This window comes from Aotus nancymaae, unplaced genomic scaffold (assembly GCF_030222135.1).
Source record: "Aotus nancymaae isolate 86718 unplaced genomic scaffold, 86718_ANA_hifiasm-v0.15.2.pri h1tg000003l, whole genome shotgun sequence".
Taxonomy (NCBI): Eukaryota; Metazoa; Chordata; class Mammalia; order Primates; family Aotidae; genus Aotus; species Aotus nancymaae.
In genome coordinates this window covers 3846279-3853658 of record NW_026988414.1, presented here as the reverse complement: position 1 = coordinate 3853658, position 7380 = coordinate 3846279, and positions in this window count along the sequence as shown.

Here is a 7380-nt window from a genome sequence, read left to right as displayed (position 1 = left end):
CACCACACTCGGTTAATTTTTGTATTTTCTTATTTTTATTTTTATTTTTTTATTTTATAGAGATGGGGTGTCACCATGTTGCCCAGGCTGGTCTTGAACTCCTGATCTCAGGTGATCCACCCATCTCAGCCTCCCAAAGTGCTGGGATTACAGGCGTGAGCCACCTCGTCTGGCCTAATTTTTGTATTTTCAGTAGAGACCGGGTTTCACCATGTTGACCAAGCTGGCCTTGAACTCCTGACCTTGTGATCCACACGCCTTGGCCTCCCAAAGTGCTGGGATTACAGGTGTGAGCCACCGGTGCCCAGCCCCAATTTGCAGATTTTATATCAAGAATCTTGGGCTGGGTGCCATGGCTCACGCCTGAAATCTCAGCACTTTGGGAGGCCGAGGTGGGCGGATCACCTGAGGTTAGGAGTTCAAGACCAGCCTGGTCAACATGGTGAAACCCTATCTCTACTGAAAATACAAAAATTAGCCGGGTGTGGTGGCAGACACCTGTAATCCCAGCTACTTGGGAGGCTGAGGCAGGAGAATCGCTTGAACCCAGGAAGCAGAGATTGCAGTGAGCCAAGATCGCACTATTGCACTCCAGCCTGGGCAACAAGAGCGAAACTCCATTGCAAAAAAATAATAAAAAAAGAATTGTGCACATGTTCTGCCCTTTGACCCAGTAACACCACTTGTAGGAGTCTAGTCTAAGAAAATAATCAGAAATGAGACTTACAAAATAGCAGGTTGTTCATGGAAACATTGAATATACTATTTTCTTTTTTTTTTTTGAGACAAGGTCTTGCACTGTCACCCAGGCTGGAGCACAGTGGCACCATCACAACTCACTGCAGCCTTGCCCTCCCCAGCTCAATGGATCTGCCTACCTCACCCTCCTAAGCAGCTGAGACTACAGGCCCATACCACCATGATCAGTATTTTTTTTGAAAGACAAGGGTCTCACTATGTTGCCCAGGCTGATCTTGAACTCATAGACTCTAGTGATTCTTATGCCATGGGCTCCCAAAGTGCTGAGATTACAGGCGTGAGCCACCACACCCAGCCAAAACTTTATTTATAACAGCTGTCTGGAAAATAATCAACTTTAGGGGATTAGCTAAATAAGTCATGGTGGGGGCCTGGTGCAGTGGCTCACGCCTGTAATCCCAGCACTTTGGGAGGCCGAGGCGGGTGCATCCCAAGGTCAAGAGATCGAGCCCATCCTGGTCAACATGGTGAAACCCCGTCTCTACTAAAAATACAAAAAATTAGCTGGGTGTGGTGGTGCGTGCCTGTAATCCCAGCTACTCAGGAGGCTGAGGCAGGAGAATTGCCTGAACCCAGGAGGCGGAGGTTGCGGTGAGCCGAGATCTCGCCATTGCACTCCAGCCTGGGTAACAAGAGCGAAACTCCGTCTCCAAAAAAAATAATAATAAATAAGTCATGGTGTCACCTCTTAAGGAACAGTGCACAGTCATCAGCAATTATGTTTTCAAAGAATAAACACCCACAATATGATGTGGAGTGAGCTCACCAGCGTATAAGATGCATGCACATTACGATCCCAGGTGTGTAGTGGGCTGGTGTTTTCGTTCTGTTTTGTTTTGTTTTTGAGACAGAGTTTTGCTCTGTCACCCAGGCTGGAGTGCAGTGGTGTGATCTCAGCTCACCGCAGCTTCTGCCTCCTGGGTTTAAGTGATTCTCCTGCCTCAGCCTCCCGAGTAGCTGGGACTACAGGTGTGCACCACCACACCCGGCTAATTTTTGTATTTTTAGTAGAGATGGGATTTCATCATGTTGACCAGGCTGGTCTCAAACTCCTGACCTCAAGTGATCTACCCACTTCAGCTTCCCAAAGTGCTGGGATTACATGTGTGAGCCACCACACTGGGCCTTTCAGACCTATTCTGCTCCAGGACTCTATCTATCCCTTCTCATGATGATACCACATACTGTGATTATTATAGCTTTAGAATATGTTTTACTGCACACAGGCACAATGGCTCATGCCTGTAATCCCAGCACTTTGGAAGGCCAAGGCAGGTGGATCATGAGGTCAGGAGTTCAAGACCAGTCTGGCCAGCAAGGTGAAACCCCATCTCTACTAAAAATACGAAAGATTAGCCGAGCATGGTGGCTCACACCTGTAATCCCAGGTACTCGAGGGGCTGAGGCAGAAGAAGCCCTTGAACCCAGGAGGCGGAGGTTGTGGTGAGTGGAGATTGCACCATTGCACTCCAGCCTGGGCGACAAAGCAAGACTCTGTCTCAAAAAAAAAAAAAAAAAAAGGCCAGTGCAAGCCCCTGACATTGTTATTCTTTAAAAAAAAATTTGGCAATTCCCAATTATATATTTTTTTCAGATATTTTGTAGAATTTTGTCAAACCTTCCCCAGTCTCTGAAATCCCATCAGAATTTTGTGTGTTTTTTTGGTTGTTGAGGCAGAGTCTTGCTCTGTCGCCAAGGCTGGAGTGCAGTGGTGTGATCTCGGCTCACTGTAACCTCTGCCTCTCAGGTTTGAATGATTCTTGTGTCTCAGTCTCCCAAGTAGCTGGGATTACATGCGTGTGCCACCACGTCCAGCTAATTTTTTGTATTTTTATTAGAGACGGGGTTTCACCACGTTGGCCAGGCTGGTGTCAAACTCCTGACCTCAGGTGAGCCACCCACCTCGGCCTCCCAAAGTGCTGGGATTACAGGCGTGAGCCACTGCACCTGGACCTCATCAGAATTTTGATTGGTGTTGCACTAAATGTGTTTAAGTTGGAGAAGAACTAACATCTTTACCCCAAGTTTTTCAGTTTAAGAAGGAAGTAAATGGGCCAGGTGTAGTGACTCACACCTATAATCCCAGTAGTTTGAGAGGCCAAGGTGGAAGGATTCCTTGAGCCCAGAAATTTCAGACCAGGCTGGGCAATATAGGAAGATCCCCATCTCTACAAATAACTAAAAAATTAGCTGGGCATGGTGGTACATGCCTGTAGTCTCAGCTACCTGGGAGGTTGAGGTGGGAGGATCACTTGAACCAAATAGATCTAGGCTACAGTGAGCCGTGATCATGCCACTGCACTCCAGCCTTGGCAACAGAGTGAGACCCTGTCTCAAAAAGAAAAGAAAGAGAAAAGAATGAGGTGAGTGTTGCTATTTATTCAGGCTTTGCATTAAGTTAGTTTCATAGGCCCCTTCACCGAGTACCTGCGCTGTTTCTATCACAGCTATTATTGCTGTTTTCCCAGTACTCTTTCTAACTGGCTGTGGACTATAGCTTCCTTATCTTGTAACCTGCCACCTCCCCACCTTGCACTATTCCTGTCCTCAGCAATGTCATGTGCCCTTGATGGCAGAAAGCATCTGCCAAGTTGTCCTCATGTCCTAGGGACCCAGCTCAGAACCCTGCACATCACAGGTTTGTGTGGTAAAGACTGATTAAATGAATGAATGAATGAATTAATGAATTGCTTCAGGATACAGTGTCCTCCCTCTGTCCTCGGGTTAGTGTTCATCATGTAAGCCCTTCCTGCCTTTGACAGCTGTGTCCATCACCCTACAGAAGCAAGTTCCAGTGAGGCACCCAGCATAGGCCATAAAGTGGGCCCCACCACCAGACGCCCAGCTCAGAATCCCTGGGAACGGGCTGCATTCGGCAACAGCTCCAAGTCAGACAAGAAGCAGAGAAATATACAAGACCATATGCTTATCACGTGGCCTCCCCCGTGGCTGTCGCCCACCTGTGCCTTTCCCTAAAAATAAGTGGAGTGTGAAAGGCAGAGGACAGAGGCAAGGAATAGCCAACAGGCACACTTTGTTACTGCCCCTACCTTCCAGGGGACCCAGGGCAGGCCCTGACTTAGGGCTCTAGTTTGACCATCTCTGCCAGACAGAACTGACTTGTGGATAACAGACTCTCCCTCCTTCCCGCATCCAGCCACACGCTCTGCGACTTTCGCAACACCGAAGTGTCTTTGGACAGTGCAATGGTGATGATGATTATAATGACACTATTTGTAGCTCTCATTATTCACAGTTCCAGTCACCACTGGATGCTTTACCTAAATTATTATTACATCACTGAAGTTTCACACAATCCTATGAGTTAGGGGTTATTATAATCCCCCTTTTACAGATGAAGAAACTGAGGCTTTGGGAGGTGAAATAACTTGCCCAAGGTCATTAGGTTAGAAAGTGGCAGAGGTGGGATTTGAACACCAGGCAGTCTGTCTTCAGACCTAACCGTGGCATGATCAGCACACATGGGCACCTGGCCTGTTCCAGGCTCATGGGGGGTTCTTCAGCAGGAGATGAGGTAGTGCAGGCACAGACGCCTGGACTGCTGGAGCCCCAAAGCCCATAGGAAATATTGGTGCTCAGCCCACAAACATGTAGAGAAGGCCCAGCCTGACCCAGCTGCTTCCTTAGCAGCGACCCTGCCTCAGGCTGGGCCAGGTGCCCTTGTTCCATGCACCTGGTCCGCTTCTCTCGTCTGTCCCTCCCCTGTGACTCCCATTCCAGCAGGATGATCCCTGCATCTTGTTAACCTCTTCATCCCCCTGTGTCTTGCTGAGGTCTGGCACAAAGTAGCCACTGATCCATACCTGTGGAAAAATGAATGAATGAACTCAAAGAGCCAGAACCTGAGCAGACTTAGTGACTAAATATAATGACTTGATCCCGGAGCTGTGTAATAAGGCCACTGCTCAATTCAACTGGCATTTATTGAGCACCTACTATGTATGTATATAACACAAGCACTCTCAGAAAGGGCTCATGTTTTATTTTATGTGCACTAAAAATATGTATTCTCAACACAGCATCCCTGGGAGAAAACCATCACTTACCAGAGCTGGCATAGTGTAGGATAGAAATATGGAAGCTCTGAGTCACACCGACGTCTGTCCACACCTTGACTCTATCACTTCTTAGCTATGTGACCTTAGACATATTCTTCACTAACCTCTCTGTGCCTCAGTTTCCTCATCTGTCAAAGGAGACTAATAAAACTTCTTTCTCAAGGTTGGGAGACAGTACAGGTGAATCCCTCAGCACAGTAAACGGGCTGGGAAGAAATGCCCAGTGAACACTCCTATTAATAATCTACCCAGGACCAGTCTCGGTGACTCACATCTGTAATCCCAGCACATTGGGAGGCTGAGGTGGGTGGATCATTTGAGGCCAGGAGTTCAAAACCAGCCTGGCTAACATGGGGAAACCCTGTCTCTACTAAAAATACAAAAATTAGCCAGGCGTGGTGGTGGGCGCCTATAATCCCAGCTACTTGGGAGGCTGAGGCCGGAGAATTGCTTGAGCCCGGGAGGCAGAGGCTGCAGTGAGCAAAGATCATGCCACTGCACTCCAGCCTGGAGCTGGAGCAAGATTCTGTCTCCATATATATATATATATATATATATATATATATATATGCCTAGCACAGTTGGTGGTCAAAACCTTGGAAGCCCAGCCACGTCTGGTGGCTCATCCCTACAGTGCCAGCACTTTGGGAGGCCGAAACAATAGGATTACTTGAAGCCAGGAGTTCAAGACCAACCTGGGTGACGAAGCGAGATCCTGTCTCTACAAAAAAAAACAACTTTTTAAAAATTGGCCGGGCACGGTGGCTCAAGCCTGTAATCCCAGCACTTTGGGAGGCCGAGGCGGGTGGATCACGAGGTCAAGAGATCGAGACCATCCTGGTCAACGTGGTGAAACCCCGTCTCTACTAAAAATACAAAAATTAGCTGGGCATGGTGGCGCGTGCCTGTAATCCCAGCTACTCAGGAGGCTGAGGCAGGAGAATTGCCTGAACCCAGGAGGCAGACGTTGCGGTGAGCCGAGATAGCGCCACTGCACTCCAGCCTGGGTAACAAGAGCGAAACTCCATCTCAAAAAAAAATAAAAAATAAAAAAATAAAATTAACTGGTCGTGGCAGTGTGCACTTGCAGCTTCAGCTACTTGGGTGGCTGAGGCAGGAAGCTCACTTGAGCCCATGAGTTTGAGACCGCGTGGAGCTGTGACTGCTACTGCACTCCAGCCTGGGCAGCTGAGTGAGATTTATATTATCTCAAAAACAAACAAGAAAACAAAAACAAAAAAAGCTTTGGGAGTTCAAGAGAGAGTGAAGAGTCAAAGCCAATTCTGTTTTTGTTTTTTTTGTTTTGTTTTGTTTTGTTTGAGATGAAGTCTTGCTCTATCGCTCAGGCTGGAGTGCAATGGTGCGATCTCGGCTGAATGCAACCGTCACCTTCACCTCCCAGGTTCAAGCAATTCTCCCACCTCAGCCTCCTGAGTAGCTGGGATTACAGGAGGGTGCCACCATGTCCAGATAATACCTGTATTTTTAGTAGAGACAGGGTTTTGCCATGTTGGCCAGGCTGGTCTTGAAGTGTTGACCTCAAGTGATCTACCCAAATCAGCCTCCCAAAGTGCTGGGATTACAGGCAATGCCGGGCCACCTCACCCGGCCCTGAGATTCTTCTTTTCCTTTTTTTCTTTTTTTTTTTTGTTTACTTAAAGTGGCCTTCAGAAGAGATTCTTCTTTTCTGACCAACTTCATGTGATGCCCAGGCTGTTGGCCTGGCATTAGTGATAGTTAGTATGATCCCAGTTCTATAAAGACAAAATGAATATGTATATATATGAAAAACAAAGCCAAAAAATTAAACCTAATCTATAGTGGTTATCTCTAGGTGGGAGGATGACCAGAGGTTTTCAAATACTTGTGTAAAGCCTGGTTTTACAATAAGTTTCAATATTGTAGTTAGGGGGAAAAAAAGCTTAAAAATAATAAAAGCTGGCCAGGAACAGTGGCTCATGCCTGTAATCCCAACACTTTGGGAGGCCGAGGTGGGTAGATCACCTGAAGTCAGGTCTGGCCAACATGGTGAAACCTCTTGTCTACTAAAACTACAAAAAATTAGCCAGGTGTGGTGGCATACGCCTGTAGTTCCAGCTATTTGGGAGGCTGAGGCAGGAGGATCACTTGAACCTGGGAGGCAGAGGTTGCAGTGAGCCGAAATCGTGCCACTGCACTCCAGCCTGGGAGACAGAGGGTGACTATGTCTCAAATAAATAAATAAATAAATAAATCGACCAGGCGTGGTGGCTCATGCCTGTAATCTCAGCGCTCTGGGAAGCCGAGGGGGCGCGGATCACCTGAGGTCAGGAGATTGAGACTATCCTGGCTAACATGGTGAAACTCCGTCTTTACTAAAAATACAAAACTTAGCTGGGCGTGATGGCATGCGTCTGTAGTCTCAGCTCCTCAGGAGGCTGAGGCAGGAGAATAGCTTGAACCGGGGAGGTGGAGGTTGCAGTAAGCTGAGATTGCACCACTGCACTCCAGCCTGGCGATAGAGTGAGACTCCGTCTCAAATAAATAAATAAATAATAAATAA